Here is a 20,855-nt window from a genome sequence, read left to right on the forward strand (position 1 = left end):
AACAGGATGCTGGACTAGATGGGTCTTGGGCCTGATCCAGCAGGGCTGTTCTTGCATTTGAAAAATGATTGGATCAGGCTCATCAGTGTGGATCATTAAAAGTAGTGTTTTTACCATAGGCTGCTTGAGAGTAAATCCCATTGGCTGACATCCAAACTAATCCTGCACTGATGTGTCAGTTTTCAGTTGTGAAGGGGGACATGATTCCCCCCCCCTGCGCACACACACTTCCCTCTGCAGCTGCTGTACTTCAGACAGCTGCAGAAGCAAGGAGAAGGTGCTGAAAATTGCACCCCTCCACACAATGGAAAACACTGGCACATGGATGCAGAGTTAGTCTGAAACATTGCCCATTGAGTTCAGTGCAACTTCCAGATATGCAGAGGATGCAATCTAAAGCATGTGTGCAGCTCAAACTTATGCATGCATGTTTACTTGTAAGGAATTCTTACTGAGTTCAATGGGGCATACTCTCAAATACGGGCATAGAATTGCAGTTTTAAGGAGTAAGCTCTGTTAAGCTCTCTGGAAATTGCTTCTGTGTAAGTGAGCCACCTAATGGCTCAGCAGGGAAGTGACTTGCCTAGGGAGCAAGAGGTTTTTAGTTTGAATCCCCTCTGGTGTGTTTCTCAGAATATGAGAAACTCCTATATTGGGCAGCAGCGATATAGGAAAGTGCTGGAAGACATCATCTCATACTGCGCGGGAGGAGGCAATGGTAAATCCCTCCTGTATTCTTCCACAAAAACCACATGGCTCTGTGGTTGCCAGGAGTCGACACCTGGAGTTGTCAGCATGATCTGATTTGATCTGAAACATGATTTGGGACCAGTTGTAAAACTGGACAGGATTGCATCTAGTTTGAGTGGATTTTGATACATCTGTCAAAGATTAGTCAGAGCTCAAATATTGCAAAATTCAGAGCTGAGAAATAAAAAACTGATTATCACATGAATTAATTAGGCAGCCTGACTACTTAACATCTAAACTGCATTTTATATGATAAAACAGATGGCATCTATTCTGGTAAAAGCAGATGAAACTGTAGGAAACTAGTATCGCGCTACAAGAGTGAGTCCCGGAGAGCTGTGCCCATGCGCGTGTGTGCACACACACACACACGCTTTTACTTCCTCTGCTTCATGGCCAAGACTCCTAGTTTCTGTATAGCGGGGTAGGCAACATTTGGCACTCCGGCTGTTGAACTACCACTCTCATCATCCCCAGCCACAATTTATTGTGGCTGGAAATGGTGGAGTTATAGTTCAACACCAGCTGGAGTGCCAAAGGTTGCCTACCCGTTTTAAGCCATGGCTTGTGCAAAGTTAGTGGTTTAAGTGGTTTCACTCTAACTTCCAAACCAGAATTTAAAACTTGAGTTTGAATTTGGCTTCAAAGGTTGGTTTAGAAGCCAGATTTAAACCACAGTTCCCATCTTCTCATGAGCTGCAAAGATGTGGTTTAGAATGAAACCAGCTCTACAATGGAGCCAGTGAGAGACAGAGTTTGCAAGCTAGGGAGGCTAGAAGTTGTCTTCATGTAATGGGATGTCATGACCCCTGAACTGGCTTTTGTTTCATAACAAATAATTGACTAAAGAAGTCTAGCAACTTTCATTAGTGTAAATTTTAATTTTTAATTTTTGTTGTCATTTATTTTAACTGTTAACTTTTTTTCTATTTGTTTGCTTTGATGTAAACTGCCCAGAGTTTGAGTTCTGGGTGGTATAAAAATATATTAAATAATAATAAATATTTGTAAAATGGCTTACTGCATTCATTTGTAGAATTGAAATATGTTTCATATATGTTTGAGGGAGAATACTGATTCAATCTCATCTACTACTTGGGCATGAATTTTTATTTTATGAATAAAACAGATGTACACAAGAATTTGGATTAAAATGCTTTTCTGTAGTTAATGTAGCAATGGCCCTCATGAGTTAATAGTTATTTGTGTTATGCACCCTTGTACTGTTTGGAGAAAAAATAAAGTGTACCTCTATTTTTAATTCAGAAAAAACATGCCTCTCTGTTTGGGAAATGTGATCAGAATTCAGATCTTGCGCACACTTGACCTCTGCACAGGTAGACAATTCAGTAAGATGATCCATCCTTGGAGGCTTATGGTAACCACTTGGTTTCTAGTCTAAGATGTTTTCACATGGCTAGCTATCCTGTGGATGACTTTGTCATTTTTGGCTGTGGAGTTGGGATTGCAAAAGACACAGAAAATAATGAAGCAACCGGCATAATGGCTGGAATACAAATAGTGGAAAATACAGGCCTAATTCACCCAGGTTCTTCACAGAGTGCACCTGGAAGCAATGATGTGGCACTGGTGGTGATGAACCTTCTTCTTCATATCTACAAAGTATTGTCTGGTGGCACTCTTCAGAATAGTTAAGGGACTGATAAGGAGTATTATTGTAGGCCTGTTGTGATGCTTTGTAGATAAAATTGCTTCTGTCTGTCCATCCCAACTGAGGGTCTTTTGTTGGGGAGTCATCCAGTGCACCTATTCATCACAATATCTTGGTCAGTTTCAGGGGGAAGGGGACAAGGTATTTGAAGATATGTGGTTGATAACTTGCCCCCTTGAACTCTTAGGATATATCTGTCCATGAAAGACTCCACATCGGTGGATATACATTACAGTAGATGAATGGGCTGTGTGTCTGCTTAGGGCTTGACAAATCCCAGACAGACACCAGGGAGCCATGGTGCCTAGAAATTTAATCATGGCACCTAGGCTAGGCTATTCAGAGGTAGAGCTACTTAATAAAATTATTTTGTCCCAGGCAGCACTGTTCCTGTTCTAGGTATGTTACTTGTAAAAGAGATATGCTGAAGCCCATTTACCTTCCACAATATCCATCATGACATCTGGCAATTTTGTCAAGTGTCCACCGCCTGGCTTCTAAATCCTAAGAAAATTTGTCAAGGCCTGCTGTACTGATTCTTCTTTCCCTCTCATCTGAATTTGATGTTTTTGACTGTCAAATTCTTCAGGGTTGTTTGGAAAGATTAATAGATGTTTGGGCTCTGCATTGCAAGGGATGCACTCTTACCTGACTTGAGTAGTCATGAATTGATAACTACTATTCAGGATATAGTGTCAGGTCCATGATAGGTTGGGCCCTTTCCAATGAATAAGGGTCATGCCCTGGTAACCTTGAAGATCAACTGTTGTAATGAGGCTCTTGTTGAAGTGTGTTTAGAAGCTACAGCTGGTCCAGAATGGTGGTTCTGCTTTTCACATTGTATAACTAAATTGTAAATAACGCCAGCACTCTCATAGCTATGCTAACTGCCTGTGTGTTCTGAGTACAATTGACAGAATGTGTATTGACTTATAGGCCGATCTGTGAGGTGGAAAGTTTTTGCATAGTTTATTTTTCCATGGAAAATTTTCCATTTCTAAAATTTCTACTTGGATATTGGAAAACCTTTGAAACACAATGTGGGAAATTAATATGGTGGAGACATGGTTTTTTAAACTCTATAAATAGGTCAAACATGCCAAATCAGAGCATAATCTATTTAGGGCTTCAGGAAAATTTGTATAATGTTTTGAGAGAGAGAGTGAGTGCAAATCTTACACGAATGAGGGGAAAATTTGCACCAGTTAATGTTTTGATTCAACCCCCCCTCCCCCGGAAACCCACATCTCCTCTTATAGATGGCTAGATCCAGAGAGCGTCCTCCCATATGTAGTACCTTGCAAGATGAGATCTGGTAAAGCTGTATTTTGTATCTATCCCTTAAGTTGTAGAGGTCTTTTGCCTTCAAGGTGCTCCCCCTGATGTGTAATGCCCTCCCTAGAGAGACCCATATTGCTACATTAAGTTCTAGGAGAACCTGCCTGTTCTGCAAATTTTATAGACTTTTGGGATTAATTAATGCTGCTATTTCATTTACATTTTAACAGGACCTTTGTAATTGGATTTTATTGTGATTCTTATGTGGCTTTATAGAGTGGTATTTTATACATCACCACACAGGAACATAGGAAGCTGCCATATACTGAGTCAGACCATTGGTCCATCTAGCTCAGTATTGCCTACACAGACTGGCAGCGGCTTCTCCAAGGTTACAGGCAGGGATCTCTCTCAGCCCGATCTTGGAGATGTCAGGGAAGGAACTTGGAGCCTAGATGCTCTTCCCAGAGCGGCTCCATCCCCTAAGAGGAATATCTTACAGTGCTCACACTTCTAGTCTCCCTTTCTTATGCAATCAGGGTGGATCCTGCTTAGCTTAAGGGGACAAGTCATGCTTGCTACGACAAGACCAGCTCTCTTCCCAGCTCTCTTCCCTCATATACTTTTGAAATGCAGAGGTGTCTTGTAAATGTAAAAAGAAGTTTCTACAAGCTGAGGTTTGTTTAGGCTCACATATGGGACATGTGCTAGTCCAGTGGAATTACTGGCTTCCGTTTCTTAACAGTTAACCTCTGTGTCATATTGCACATTGCTTTTGAACCCTCTCCTCATTTCAAAAGCAGTTTGGCATTCAGAATGGGAGATCTTTGAGGAGAAACAAATCTAAAACTTCATTTGAGTTCATACAACAAATATAACAGTTCATTGGATACTGACCCAGTTTTTGTTCAGAGTGCACAATTTTGCAAAGCATTTGATAATTCTAAAGGAACTAGAACTTGCATACAATAGGATCCTTCAACTTTGTGTTAGCATTTCTCTTTAAAGATAAGTTGTACCAACTCCTGCATGGGTTTTGTGAATATTAGAAGTGGGTGCCTCTTCTGTACTCTAAGCTGACACAGAGTAGGGCAATCTGATGTGTACAAAAGAGAGAAGAAAATGCTGAGACATCCCTGTATGACACTGTTAAACTGTATCTTCATAAGGAGGATAGAGTTGGGGACTTTGTGTCTGTCCATAATATGTATGAACAATACAAAATGAATATTTGATTCATAGGTAGGTTTTCTGGAAAACTTTATAACTTTTTTTCTGGGGTGAAATCAGAAAAAAAATTCTGGAAAAATTTCCCGTGCAATTTTTTCTTTGCATAAAATTTGAATTTCTCCCCTCAAAACTCTATGCTGCTTTTCCTGATGTCCCAGATAGATTGTGATCTGATTTGACATCTTGTTTTACCTGTAAATTTAATTTTAAAAACACTCACTGTATTAATTTCCCACACTCCAGGATCCACAAATTTAGGCTTGACTCACTAGCCAACCATTATTTGTGGTTGCCTCAATCCCTTCACTTCCCTCATATCCTTTTCTGGCACAAAGGCAAAGGATTTAGGAGTGAAACAGTTCCTCTGTAATTTGCACTGGAAGATAAGAAACAGTGTGAGCCCTCTCCTACTGCTCAGAAAGGATTCCTGCTGTTTCTTACCTTTCCAAAAATAGCAATGGAAGTAAGTCCTCCAAGGAAGAGATCTATATGGTGCTGGGTGTCCTGGTTGCCAGAGGGCTGGGGGCACATGCCACTGGCAAGTGGATCTGTAGATGCTTGCCCACACTGTATCTCAAAGTGTTTCAAGTAGCTAAATAAACTGACATATTGGAATAAGTGGGAGAAATAAAGCCACTTAATTTAAATGATATACTGAAACAAATTCAGGGCTTTATATGGGAAGAATTTTTACTGAGGTTCGTGCACTGATTCTGTGCTGAATGGGTTCAGTCTGAACTGGTTTGACACTGTGGGGAGGGGAGTGGCAAGCGGGACCTTTAAAAAAGAGGAGAGCAGGTCCTTACCTCTCTGCCACTGCATGCAACTTCCTGCTGTGATGGTTCTACTCCCAAGAATCGGCGAGCAGTGCTGGCATGCACATGGCACCCACGCATATGTGGGCATCATGTGTGTGCCAGCTCCACGCACAGGTTCTTAGGGCCAGTGCTACCATAGCAGGAAGCTGCATGCAGCGGCGGTGAACTGGTAAGGACCTGCTCTCCTCTTTTTTTTCCTGTTCGCCGCTTGCCTCCCCATGGTGCCAAACCAGTTTGGACCTTGTCCAAACCTTGATTCATGAACATTCCTAGTGGTAGTCTGGAATGCACACCAGTGGTCCCTCTGATTTTTTTCATCTGTGTGCAGAATGAGTTTTGTTCTGGGCGGCAGTATCAAGGCTGTGTGTGTGCACATGCATTCAGAATGGCACCTTCCTGATTCAACTTGAGTGGAATCTAAAATGAACTGAGCGGACATCCAAAAACTTGTGAGTGCACACACATGTGCACGCCTTAAAGGGAACAGTGATGCACATTGCTTTGTATGTGCAGTGCTAATCTGGATGTCAGCCAATTAAATTTTAGGGCTGGAAAACTAGCTATGGAAAAATTAAGTATGGGGAAATTTTCCACCCCACATATTTGATTTTATTGTAAAATATATATTTCCTGCCTTTCTTGCCAAAAGCAAAGCTGTGCCTCCCACTCCCAACTCTTTCAGACGGTCCAGAATAATATTATGGTTGATAGTATCAAAAGCCGCTGAGAGATACAAAATGACCAAAAGCATCATACTTCCTCTGTCAGTTACCCATTGGAGATCATCCATCAAGCCGATCAAGGTATTACCAATAGTTTAATGCTCAGAGATTCAAAATACTTGCATGATTGTGCCAGTATAGTTAAGCTGGAGAGTATTTTCAGTGTTCCACCATTATTAGAGTACTGGACTAGGACTAGGGAGCCCCAAGTTCAAATCCCCATTCAGCCATGATACTAACTAGGTGACTATGGGCCAGTCACTTCTCTCTCAGCCTAACCTACTTCACAGGGTTGTTGTAAGGAGAAACTATAGTACGCTGCTCTGGGCTCCTTGGAGGAAGAGTGGGATATAAATGTTAAAAAAAATAAGAAATAAAATAAATATTGCTTATATATAATAAAAACCATTTGTCTGATCTGCCTGCCCATCAGTACAAATTCACTAGATGAGAAGAGACTCCTCCCCTGCAAATTTGGTGAAGATTTGTTGGGAAATGGCTTTGATAGAGCAGTTGGGTTGGTGACATTTTTTTGGACTGAGAAAGTGCCATCTAAATGATTTTATAGTCCGTTTGCATAGTTTCATCCTTTAGACTACATGCCAGAAAAATGCCTTTTGTATATCCTCTTGGGACCCAATTGATTGTTTTTACAGGTGATAATCAAAGTTGAGTTTTAAGAGGTAGAACAATGAATTCTTAGTGCTAACAGTCTGTGCAGTAGCAAGTTTGAGGTTACAGTGCCCACAGAGCTGTCCGCAATAAACATGGTTGCTGACTCAGTGCTCTGCCCCTCCAGCTGTTCCAACCATGCTCCTCTGGCCTGATGGTCACTCACTCCCTTCGGGACCTCACTCAATCCCTTCAGGACTTCAGCACCACACTCCAGTGCTGGCCCAGTGCAGCTGGGGCCTCCTTGTCCTCGCTGCTCTGCTCCTCCAGCTTCTGGTGCTCAGATGGTGCCCTATTTGCATACAGTGGCGGGCTTTCCCACCGGCCGCCGTTCCTGCCCACCGGCCGCTGTTCCTACCCTCCACTCCCTTCTGGCACATGCCCCTCACTTATTCTGGTGTGCACCCAGCCCCGGCAAGCCGGTGTTCCCTGCTGGCTGCTCTGGCCTCCGCTCCTAGGGTTCAGATGGCCTCCACTCATGTATGCAGCCACCACGTATACATGGAGGCCATTTGAGCCCTGAGGGTGCAGCAGCCAGCAGGTAGCGCTGGCTTGTTGGAGCCAGGATGAGGAGTGCAGCAGAATGGGTGAGGGTGTGTGCATGCCTGTGTTTTTGTGTGCTTGTCCATGGCTGCAGTGTGTCTGTGCCTGTGTGTGTATTTGGATGGCTATGTCCTTGTGTACAGTTTTTACACTATTTCCATCCTGAAGGAAATTAAATCAAGCAGGAGATCTGTGGGGTTTATGGGAAATTTCTGGGAAGATAATCTGTAGTTTTGGACACTATTGCTAAAGCATTGTTTTTAATTATCATTGTTTGCAGCGGGGGGTGGGGGGCTAATGAAAAAGGAAAAATGAAGTACAGATTTAAAGTTTTGTGTCCTTATTCACTGCTGAATAATCATGAGGTGGGATCACACTGTCACTATTACTGAATCCACTCATTTCATTTACTTGTGTTTTTTCAGACATGTGACTTTTTCAGGGGAGTGTGACTTTATCTTAGTTGAAGGTTTTACAAAGTTTTTGGTGTTCAACATCAGGAAGTTCTACCTTGAGGTTTGGGTAAGCTCTTCCCCATAGTGTTTAATAATATTTTTTTATTTTCACCTGGAAATTCAGTAATCCAAAAACCTTCAGTTTAAAATGAGAGCTAATCTGCTTTACATTTTCACTCGTGCTCTAAAAAGAATGGAAATTGCAAGTTAAGGTGCCCATCTTAACTTACCTGGCATATGAGCTGTAAAGACTTTGTACAATCTAGTGTTTGATGGCTTTAGAAATGAGATTCCATGTGCCCACACTTTGCCTTGGTCTTTCAGTTGGACATTGGGCTGGAGAGAGATGTATCCAGGCAGACATTTAACAGTTGCAGTTTCCCTAACCACTTCCTAGAGACGCCCCTGGTGAATTTCTGCCTGATGCCTCACTGATCAAGGCAAAGTGTGGCTGCATGGAGCCTCATTTCTAAAGTCATCATCATGTACCAGACTGTACAAAGTCTTTACAGCTTATATGGTGCGGAAGTTAAGATGGGCACCTTAACTTGCAATTTCCATTCTTTTTAGAGCACGAGTGAAAATGTAAAGCAGATTAGCTCTCATTTTAAACTGAAGGTTTTTGGATTACTGATTATAATTGGCTGGGACACAAAAAACTGAGCAGTTAGTTTTCTGTGCCCAAAGGGATTCATTCAAATTAACTGACAAACATTTTGAAACGGAATACAATCTCAAAATCTATTTATGCTGTGATGTGGAGTGGTTTTTTTCCCCAAGGGAAGAGGTCAACAATTCCATTGGGCATGCCTAAAGTAGCTTTTTGTATCCTGGTCATTTAGTTTATGCCACCTTTCCAACAAGTTAACCATGGCAGCATGCAAAGCAGGTATAACATGACTCTTACTTAATTAGCAGTATTCTTTAGTAGTAACAAATAGCAGGCTAATTCAAAAGGTTCTTGTATATTAGAAAAATCAACATCAGAAGTCCTTGGAGAACTACATTAACTGCCAGCTAGTTCCCAAGCTCAGTGTTAGGTTAACCTTTAAAACTTTGAAAGGTCTTGGCCCTAGATAATGCAAAGAAACCCCCTCTTGTGCTGTATCTGCTACACTGGCTGACTGTGTGCTTCCAGACTCAATTCAGAGTACTGGTTCTGACTTGTAAAAGTCCTACATAGTCTGGACCCACAGTGCCTAAGGGACTGCATCTCATTGTGATCAGCCCTTGTGCTATTGCAGTTAGGAAGTGAGACCCTGCTCGGTATGCTGCCTTAATGCCAGATTAAAGCAGTGATATTGAGGAGCAAGGCCTGTTTCAGCCCTCCAACTGTTTTTGGGCTACAATTCCCCTCATCCCAAACCACAGTGTACAATAGTCAAGTGTGAGAGGAGTTGTAGTCCAACATCTGGAGGAGGGCTGAAGTTGTGCAGCTTTGCCCTAGACTCTGAAATGCTCTGCCCACTGAAGTGAGGAGGTGCTCTCCACCCACCTTTTAACAACTTTGTCCATTTTCATTTGGTTGATGTCTGTGGTGTACCTGTTGTAAGCTGTTTAAGCATTCTGGGAAAGTTGTCTGGAGAGTTGTTGAAATAGATCTCATGGTCCCAGTCCACCCCTCATGCCTGACAGAGCTTCAGGAGAGATCCTTTTGCAGCTGCCTCCAACATCTGAAGTTCAGCTTGCATCAACCTGATCCAGGGCTCTTCTGTGGAACCCCCTCCTAAAGGAGAGCAGGCTGTCTCCAGACACTTAGGAAAATGAGTTGCTTGTTCAGAAATTTCCTTTAAAACAATAAAGTACTACTGGTGCATGTGTTTTGGGATTTGCTGTTCTTGTTGGCTGGCTTGTGGTAGGGACTGTACTTCAGATAGGGTTAACTGGGTTTTAATTTTTGTAAATTCAATTTGTAATAGCTGCTTTGGCAACCCTTGTTGAAAAGGTGGATAGGCATATAATTATTAAAATATCAGTAGTACAGATAGTATTTTAAACAATTGAGTAAAATTATATCGCTCCAGTTATTCTAATGGAGGGCTTATATGGAAAGTATTTGACCTGGATTATAACTGCATATTTCTAGTGTGCAGAAGTTGCTTGACGGATGGTTGCAGGGATCCACAAACTTGTTCATCTTGGCAAGCGTCCCTCTCCTTCTGGTGAGTGTGATCCTCTACCTTCCTCCTGAGCTTGAAGTTGGGGAAGGGGGAATAGGAAGGGAATCATCCCCCAGTTTTAAGGTACACTGAACATCTCAGAAGCAAAATACAACTGCAGGAATTATCCGCTATTTCATCCCTGAGCTACTGCTGTGTGAACTGCTTCTTTCTCTTCTAAGCTGAAGGAAAGCACTGAGGAGAGTGGGCATATGTTCAACTTCCTCCTCTTTGAGCCTTAGTGGAAGCATACCTTGGGTAAAGCTGTTTGCCACTTATTTCCTTGGGATAGCTTTTATATGCCTCAGTGATTAGCAGAATTAGACGGAGCTGTACCATGTCACATAGGATGGTTTTTGCTGGATCTGCTAGTTTTGTACATCTTTGTTTACTTGCTGTCGTATGGTTTGTATAAAGTTACTTGCTGTATGGTTTGTATAAAGCTGTCCTTAGTTTCAGCTTTGTAGGCTGTAACTATAGAGAAATCTTGTGGAACAAAAATTTCATTAAGCTTTTATTTTCCTTGTTAAACTAAAGTGATACTGTATTATAATAGACATTTTCCCTGTCTATATATATCATTCTCTAAGACGTACCCATGGCTAATCCCATGTGTAGCAGCTCTTGCGAGAGTTCACAAGCGAGGAGAGGGGAAGAGGAAAGCAAAGGCAGCAGGAAACATAAGGCCAACAGACAGGCTAGCGAACGGGTGGATGGACTGGGAGAGAAAGCGGTGGTGGCCGGGAAGTGGCGGGCCAGGCGGGCAGTCAGAAAGAGAAAACATTGGAAGAAGAGGGGGGAGGGCTGAGAAAGAGGGAGAACTAGAGGCGCAGATGTTCTGCACCTGGGCCAACTAGTACCTATTAATGATGGTGCAATCTGTAAGCATATCTACATTTCTTACTTCTCACTCTAGAAAAGAATTTTTTCCTTACGGTGAACGGAGGTCATCAGCAACTTAGTAGGGGTTATCAACCTTCACATGGCTCCAGACAGGAACAGGTTAATTTTTTTCGAAACAAAACAGGCTTGCTTCCGGATAGTCTGTGGGAGGTTCCAGAAACCCAGTTCCTGTCTGGCTCCCAATCGGCAGTGATTCTATCGAGCTCTGCTTCTTTGGGAATTTTGCAGGCTAGTCCGTGGATTGCTATTGCTTTCTCACTTATTCTTCTGTTTTCTGAGTGTGCAAGGGTGGAAAGAATCATTTTCATTTTAATTACTAAAATCCAAACCACGTTTTTCCTCTTGCTGATTCAGCCCATAGTATCCTTCTGGAATGTCTGAGAGTGTTAAGGGTGGGAGGCACTGTCTTACAGTGGTTCCGCTCCTACCTCTTGGACAGATTCCAGATGGTGGATTGGAGGCTGTTGCTCTTTGAAATTTGAGCTTATGTGTGGAGTCCCTCAGGGCTCCATACTATCTCCTATGCTCTTTAACATCTACATGAAACTGCTGGGAGAGATCATCAGGGGATTTGGCGCGGGGGTGTTATCAGTATGCTGATGACACCCAGATCTGCTTCTCCATATCAATATCAACAGGAAATGGCATAACCTCCCTAAATGCTTGCCTGGAAGCAGTAATGGGCTGGATGAGGGAGAATAAACTGAGACTGAATCCAGATAAGACGGAGCTACTTGCTGTGCAGAGTCAGAACTCCAGAGATGACTTTGATCTGTGTATTCTAGATCGGGTCACACTTCCCCAAAGGGAACAAGTACACAGTCTAGGAATGCTTCTGGATCCACATCTCTCCCTGGTATCTCAGGTTGAGGTGGTGGCCAGAGGGGCTTTCTATCAGCTTTCGGCCGATACACCAGGTGTACCCATTTCTTGAGATGAACGCCCTCAAAATAGTGGTACATATGTTGTTAGCCTCCAGACTTGACTTCTGCAATGCACTCTATGTGGGGCTGCCTTTGTATGTTGTCCGGAAACTCCAGTTGGTACAGAATGCAGCAGCCAGGTTGGTCTCTGGGTCATCTTGGAGAGACCATATCACCCCTTTGTTGATAGAACTACACTGGCTGCCAGTATAAAGCCCTAAAAGGCTTAGGCCCTGGCACTGTTCCCTCTAAGGCATGCATATGTGTGTGCGCTAACATGTTTTTGGATGTCTGCTCAGTTCAGTTTAAATCCTGCTCAGGTTGAATCAGGAAGCCCCCATTCTGAATGCATGTGCGCGCACACTGCCTTGCTACTGCCACCCAGACCAAAACTCATTCTGCACAGAGATGAAAAACATTAGAGGGACCACTGGGCCCTGGGTATTTAAGAGAACGTATTTTTTATTATGAGCCCCACTGCCGACTGAGGTTGTCTGGAGAGGTCCGTCTCCAGTTACTGCCAGGACGTGTCAGCACCAGAGAAGCCCCAGGCCACTTCTGGATTAGACCTCCAGATTTTCCCATCTGAACTAACATCTTCAGCCATGATTCCGTTCCCACCTTTGTTCCAAAACACTATGGTGGCAGAATGGAATACTCCAGTGTCAGCGAGACCTTCCACATCCTTTCCTAAAAAGCTATACAGTCTCCCTCCAGATATTATGGAATTACTGGCGGTACCCAAGGTGGACATACTTGTGACCCATTTAACTTCAGGGGCAATTATGCATAGGGAGGGTGAAGAGCAACTGAAATCCACACAGGATTAAAAATGTGATGGGATATTTAAAAAGGCTCACAAGGCATCAGCTACAGTGATCAAAGCAGCAAATTCCATATTTGCACGTGCAGCCATTCTCTGGGCAAAGGAGCTAGTTCAATATATATCTCCAGAAAACAAAAATGTATGGTGCAAGGAGTAAACAAGCTTGCTAAGGCTGACTCCAATCTGAATTGCATACAGCACGCTTCTAGAGCCATGGCATCAGCTGTAGCAGTGCATAGAATTCTGTGGTTAAAATCCTAGAACGCAGACTCAAAATCTAAGCTCAGCTTGGCAGCCACTCCCTTTTTGGATGAGCAGGCTATTCAGTGATTCCCTTGAACCCATCTTAGTGGAGACCAGGGTCAAGAAAAAAGCCATGACCCTGGGGCATAGGGAGGGACTCACATCAATCTTTCAATTTTAATAACAACTCCTTTCATTCCTACAGAACCTTTTCCAAAAACTCGACACCGAGCTTTAGGGAACAAAAACCTATGGCCAACAGACAAGGTTGGTGCCCCCAGTGGCAACATTGACCTAGGGAATCATCTAGACCTCAACAATCTAGACAATTTATACCATCCTCCTCCCAAGTTCCGGACCCGAAAACAATGACTCGGCCCCAGTTGGGGGCAGGCTCTCACTACGTTCTTGAGCTTTGTTAGACTCCACTCCAGACAGTTGTGTATTAGACACAAGCTTAAACAGGTACGCCCTAGAGTTTGAGGCTATTGCCTCTGACCATTTCATTTCCATCCCCACATCCAGGATTTGGTCCAAACATCTGCAAATGAATATGGTGATTTGGCATCTTCTGGAAATCAACACCGTAGAACCAGTACCTTCAACAGAGTCATGGCAAAGCATCTTCTCCATCTTGTTTCTGGTTCCCAAAAAAGATGGTTGCTGGAGGGCAGTGCTAGACCTCAAGCCCTTCAGCTGCTTCATAAAGAAGAAATCATTCCGTATGGAATCTCTGAGGTCATTCAAGGATGCAGTCAGGCCTCAGGAATTCCTTACTTCCATAGACCTATCAGAGCAACTTACATATGCCTATATGCAAACAGTACCACAGATACTTCAGATTCGCTTACGGCAATCTGAGTTTGATTTATAGATTGCCTAAATTGTTTTAAGATTTTTGTGTATGTTTTAACTTGTTTTATGTTATTGTTAACTGCCCAGAGATGAAAGTTTGGGGCGGTGTACAAATTTGATAAATAAATAAGAAGGCCGTCTAGTAGGATCTACCAATTGACTTGGTTGGTCAGCATTCTCACGTTGAGTGTGCAAAAACAATTTGCTGCTCTGCCAGGAGGAGTCCCAGAAGTACTGACCACCTTGCAATCAGGGCTGGCCCTAACGCTCCTCCTAGCACACTGTGACACCAAATGTCAGCTTTTGCCTCCATATTGAAGCTCACCTCGCCAGATGTGCCATCATGTCTATATCCACATCTGCAAAGGTTTCTCGGGTGCCATGGATAGAACACCAGCACCTATTTACAGGTTTTCCTCATGGGATCTCAATAAGGTCCTCAATGCTCTGACCAAAGCCCCTTTTGAGCCTCTACGTTTTGTCCCTCTTAAGATTCTGTCCTTCAAGGTCCTCTTTCTCGTAGCTATCACTTTGGCACGCAAAAAGCTGGGAGCACTCTCTAGTTGTAAAGAATTGTGCATTTTTCACCAGGATGAGGTAGTATTATGGATGGACCCCACCTTCCTACCTAAGGTGAACTCTGCTTTTCACTAATCACAGGACATTATCCTACCGTCATTCTGCCCATCTCCAGTACATGCCAAGGAAAAAGCATGGCACACGCTAGACGTGCACAGGGCCCTCAAAATCTACCTCATGCGCACCGCTAACCTTTGGCAGGTGGATTCTTTTTTTGTTTTGTACCTGCCATCATCCATGGGCAAGAAGGTCTCCAAAGTCACTACATCATGCTGGATACGGGCAACCATTATACTGGCGTATGAATCCTTGGATTTCGTGGCCTGCAGGGGAATTTCAGCTCATTCCACACGTAGTGCAGCCACTTCAGCTGCTTTCTTGGCCAGGGTTCCCTTCCTAGAGATTTGTAGGGCTGTCACTTGGGCATTCATGTCACCCTTTATCAAGCATTACAAAATATCTTCCTTCTATGCAGCCCAGGTGGCGCTAGGCCTCATGGTGCTGCAACAAGTGGTCTAAATCATCCACTACCATCCATCTTCGTCAGCTGGCTTGGGCATGTCCTGTACTAAGTTGCTGATGACCTCCATCCACCATAAGGAAAAAGAAACATTGGTACTTACCATGAAGGGTTGTTTTTCATAGTTGGACAGAGGCCATCAGGCCCACGCGCAAATGTGTCTGGGGAATGGGCGCCAGTTTTAGGTGAGGGGGATGACTCTCAGGGTCAAATTAGTTTGCCTATCCACTATTGCCTATACATTTTGACTTCTGTCTGCTATCTTCCTTTTTTGCACATTCCTTTTCGTGTTTGTCTTTCCTTACAACTCTTTTCGTGCTACAGTCCCAAAACTGGGTTTCTGGCACCTCCCACAGACTAGCCGGAAGCCAGACTGTTTTGTTTTGAAAAAAGTTAACCAATTCCTGTCTGGAGCCATATGAAGGTTGATAACCCATACTAAGTTGCTAAGTGGATGACCTCCATCCACCTAAGAAAAAGAACCCTTCACAGTAAGTACCAGTGTTCCTTTCTCTTCAGTGATGCAGCATGTTGGTACTGCATCAACAACTGCTACCAATAATTCAGATAAGTGTGTCCATGCTATTGAGCTTATTGTATCAGGACATTCTTAATTGAACCTTGCAGTTCAGTTCTGCATGTGTTTATCTGGACGCAAGTCTCACACAGTTTCTGCCAGTCTGTCAGTGTGGAAAGATTTATAAATGGGGGTGGAGGGAAACCTGCCTAGGTGCTGAAGCTAGGTGTTTCCCAAGCTTTATAGATCTACATAGATTCCACTTTCAAATGTCTGCACTGAATAATGAAAGAATTAGTTGCTACTTTGTATTGGGTAATTATTATATACTACCTGATATACGATAAAACGATCTCTAAAATATGTACCTAAAAGGGTGGCCTTATTTGTATTACGATTTAGCAATTAATAGTGAAGACAAAGAGTGGCATCCAGACTATTGCTCCACCAGTGCCAAGCATATTCCTGTCTCCGCCTGTTTCCCGCTTTGACGACCTGTGCTTCATCTCACATTACTGCCAAGGATCCTTTGACCATTCAGAATGGCGATCCCAGTTATTCTGGAGGATGCACCAGTGAGGAGACAGGGCAGTGGCTTCCACTTATGCAAGAGTGTGAACGCTGCTCTGGATATTAGCCAATGATTTCAGTCACCCAGTAGTAGGTATTAGTGTTGTCGGTATACAAAATCCTTGAATTCCCTTTGTGGATCTCTTTCAGGGTGAGGACAGTTGTAATATAAGGAGGGGGTTCACAGCACATTCTTTGGCTGCACTTTGCAATTGGAATTAAAAATATGAGCATAACAGTGAACTAAACTGTCTGTTGCCCTTCTCCTGAGAAAAGTTTTTAAAGTACCTGTAGCTGGGTGTATGAAATGGGCTGTGCCACTTCCTTTTAAAGTCTTGTGTGCTGTGAATCACAACCCCTCCCCTCCAGTCTGCTGCATAGTGGGTGGGTAGGTGAAGCCTTGTGTGAAGTGAATCACAGCCTCTCGCCTCTAGTCTGCTGCATAGTGCGTGGGTAGGTGTTTTCACAGCGTTCCCAAGGAAAGGGAGAAAGTGCTACACCCTACACCCATCTCAGGCACTCTGCTATAGTATACATTGTTAACTTTCTTCAGCAAGAGGGAAGGTGGTGATAGCAGTAGTCATTGGGCAAGCAGGGAGAGACAGAAGTTGGATTGGAACCAGCAATTGATTTGCTGATATACATCTGACTCTTCAGTTACAAAACTGGGAAGAACTCACAATGTGTCTTCTTTTTAAAACTTATGGCTAGCATCCAAAGTGATGCTAGCAGAAGGCAGAGCTGGCACAACCATTGCCTCCTCCCCAGGCAGCCCATCAGAGCCTCAAAAAAAACCTGTTGCTGAGGGTTGATAGAACCTTGGCAACAACATGGATTGCACAGCAGTGCAGGGGAAGTGGGAAGAACCTGGAAATTGAGTAGAGGCACCATTCCATTAGTGCAGCTCCACCTTGAGACCATCCTACCTCATCAAGAAGCTTTTCAACGCAGCTATGGTTCGTTTAACTCTTGTTCAAAAGTTAGCTTCTGGTTTCACTATCTTTCCTACATTCAGATTTCCTTCATGCTATGTTTGTGTCAGTTACTTACATAATAACAATCCATGGTTTTGGAATCAGGAACACTTGCAGAGATTATTTAGAACTTATATCTTTGTATGCTTTTAATTGACACCGTAAATAGATAATAGTAACATTGTTATTCGGAGTTTGACCTAAAGTTGTTTCCCGCCTGTTCCTAGTGCCTGGCATTATTTTCACTGAGGTCTTATTTAAATGTTCCTTGATTTATCAGCTGCCTGATAAATCGTATTAAGGTACTGTGGATCCTTCATGACACACACACACTCAAACAGATGTCTTTTCCTTCAGTGTACAGTGGAGTTCAATTTACATGACTGGCTGTATCCTTTTCCCTTTTTTTAGCCTACTTTCCAGTAGGCTTATGAAATCACCCAGCATTCCATGTGTGTGTCCCTTCCTATCAACTTCACAACCCCTGGACCAATATGAACCAAATCAGGTACAGTTATAGGAACACCTCAGCAGCATAGCTGGTGATGTCATCCATCCCGATTCAAGATGGCGGATGTGTAAACGTTTGAGGCGCAAGTGGTCTAACTTGTGAACTACCTAACTGATTTGAACCAAATTTGCTACAGCTGTAGGGATACATAGGGATGCCCCAATGGTGTAGTTTGTAATGATGTCATATACCCTGATTCAAGGTGGTGGACGCTTGAGGTGCAAAAGATCTAACTTGTGGACTGTCTAACCGATTTGAACCAAATTTGCTACAGCTGTAGGGATACACAGGGATACCCCAATGGGGTAGTTTATCATGATGTCATTCACTCTGATCCAAGATGGCAGATATGTGAACTTTTGGGGCACCAGTGGTCTAACTTGTGCACTATCTAACCAATTTGAACCAAATTAGGTACAGTTGTAGTGGCGCACAGGAACATCTCAGTGGCGTAGCTTGTGATGTCATCCACCCCAATTCAAGATGGCGGATGTGTAGATGTTTGAGGCACAAATAGGCTAACTTGTGGACCACCTAACCGATTTGAACCAAATTTAGTCCTGTTATAGGGAAAGGAAAGTAGGCAGATTATTTCTTACTAGTACAACTTGTTAGTGGTAATATAATAATTCTGCTTCTCCTTGGCTTATTTTTGTAGAATATTCAGGTGCATTTCCAGGGGGAAATGATTTGGTAAATTGAAAACAGGTTTGAGGTTGGTAGTTGCAGCCTTTAATTTGTGTTGCATGACAAAAAGTGAACTTGTAAAAAGGTGCTACCAGGTGAAGTTTGGTGTCATGTGAGCGTAGTGTGTGCAAGTCCATTGGTTTCCCCCCTCAAACATTCAGCTAAGCAAAAGCTTTAAGAGTGTGTGTTCCAGTTTTAAGCATGCCAGCCTTTTAACTTCTGGGAGCAAAGTAATGGCCCTACTAGAGAGGAACAGTACTAGTACAAAGTATGTCTTAGAAGTGTCTGTTTCTCATTCTTATGTTGTAGATCAGAGAAATGCTAAAGCTCTTTTTGCCTGCTGCATGTTAGAGGCATTTTGGCAAAATATTCTTTCAGATATACTGTAATTTACTCAACAAGTATATTTACTTTTAACAAGCACCGCAAAGCCCAAATATGGAAAGAAGACCCCCAAACCACCAAATTTGTGTGAATTAACTGTGTTCAACTTATTCCAATTAAAAACTTTGAGTTTGTAAAGAATCTTACTCATGCAGCAGTCAGGTGACGATCAGACAATCACAATGTGTGTTGAAATGGGATCACAGAGATGGGCTGTGTGATCACTGGCCTCCCCTTCTCAGCCAGCTTTAATTCCTTTGCCTCATACATCCTCCTGTGTCTCTTGGGGCTTGTGTTCATCTGCATACTTATTTCAAGTCTCTGCCTTCTTGCCTCATGTCATGACTTTAGCCTTAGTAATATGTAATGTTCTATATATGTACATTCTGTGTACAGTGTATACATGTACAGATCTGTACACACCTACAGTTATTGACACATCATGTTGAACATCATGTTGAGCCAGCATGGTGTAGTGGTTAGAGTGCTGGACTAGGACTGGGGAGACCTAAGTTCAAATCCCCATTCAGCCATGATACTAGCTGGGTGACTCTGGGCCAGCCACTTCTCTCTCAGCCTAACCTACTTCACAGGGTTGTTGAGAAGAGAAACCTAAGTATAGTATACTGCTCTGGGCTCCTTGGAGGAAGAGCGGGATATAAATGTAAAAAATGATGATGATAATAATAACAACACATGTACAGCAGTATGCTCCCTACCTGTATCCTGCTTTTCAGGGGACCTGTCCCCAGATTCACTTTTTAAATGAACACATGCAGTCATTCACACAAAAACATGTACATCTGCACAGACATCTGATCACACACAACATAATGTCTGAATTGGGCTTTTGTTACTTAAGGGGAAAGTGGTGCCTTTGTGACAGAAGCAGCTATCATACCAATCGCCACCATTGTCTCAGGCCCCTGTGTCCCTTTTCTTAGATGCATTGTTTGCTAGACATGTAAGGATGACTGAGTTCATAGTTGGAGGTTGCATAATGACTGCTGATGTCACAAACCCTGCTTTTTCAATGCAATTCTTAGGGAGAGGAGTATTTGAGGAGCTTCTAGATGAAGAATGCAGGTTCTTCAGACATATTCTGTTACCCCCCCCCCCTTCCTCCCAGCTCAAGACACGACCTCACCTGCCCACCAAATAGTGGAATGTGTATGGAAACATGTCCATAGATAGCTTTGGGGTGGGCATGAATTTCCATGTCTTTACATCTGGTTTTGCTGCAGATTTCTTTCCTTTATCTATTGCTTCCCAACTCTTTGTACAGTCACCTCTGTCTTGTGCCTTGTCTGTACCCTTATCCCAGTTTCTTCCCCCTCTTATTGTATTCAATTGCAGGCTTTCATTGTAGCCATGTTAGCAGCATACCCACCAAATGTTTGAAATGTGACTGATTCAGAGATGGGCTATTTGTATAAGGGGGTGAGTAGCTGCCTAATCTCTTCTGAACTGGCTTTGTCTCACCTGTCTTTCTTTTTGGTCCCTCCTTTCTTCAGTTTTCTCTTTCCTGGCACATATCCTAGGCCTTTTAAAGTTGCCTGACAGGCAGCTCTTCTAGTTGGAGTGCATTTTATGAACATGCAAAAAGGGTAGAGGGAGAGGGTTGGTTTTCTGTCCGGTAGTGTTACAACTGCCACACTTTACTCCACATTGAGAGCTTGTTTCCCACTGGTGTTTCTTGGGAGACAGGGCATTTGGAGACTTTCTCTCAAGTGAAAGCCATAAGATGACTTCTGAGACATGGAAGATATTGCACTATTTAATATCCCTGCTGCTTTACATGTATCTTTGGGAAACTCTGTGAAATAGGCCAGGTTTTTCAGATGGAAGACTGGGTGACTTGGCCAAGTTGAACTAGTGAGTGTGTGGTTTAATGTTGGCTTTGAACCCAGCTTCTCCATTTTCAGATCTAAAGATCCTGTGCTGTGGAACACACCTCAGTTTGAAAATGTTTTATGTAGACAGAAACTGGTGAATATGGTGGGAAATGCAAGAATTATGAGCAAGGAAATGGCTCTGGAGGGTGTGTGTCTATGTGAACTGCAG

The 20,855-nt window shown here is 43.1% G+C and overlaps 1 protein-coding gene across 2 annotated transcripts in view; it reads left to right on the plus strand.

Annotated features, from left to right (window-relative positions):
• The window catches only part of ZNF652 (zinc finger protein 652), a 66,330-nt gene that overhangs the window by 22,504 nt on the left and 22,971 nt on the right, over positions 1–20,855 (plus strand). The window contains exons 1-2 of one of the 2 annotated variants that reach the window (XM_053262801.1): positions 8,117–8,207; positions 10,227–10,302. The exons of the other annotated variant lie outside the window; for it this stretch is intronic. The gene's annotated coding sequence lies outside the window, so the exon portion shown is untranslated. Of the gene's footprint in view, positions 1–8,116; positions 8,208–10,226; positions 10,303–20,855 lie in introns of those variants that run through there. 2 annotated transcript variants of the gene reach the window in all.

The sequence above is a fragment of the Hemicordylus capensis genome, chromosome 6 (assembly GCF_027244095.1).
Source record: "Hemicordylus capensis ecotype Gifberg chromosome 6, rHemCap1.1.pri, whole genome shotgun sequence".
In the NCBI taxonomy this organism is placed as follows: Eukaryota; Metazoa; Chordata; class Lepidosauria; order Squamata; family Cordylidae; genus Hemicordylus; species Hemicordylus capensis.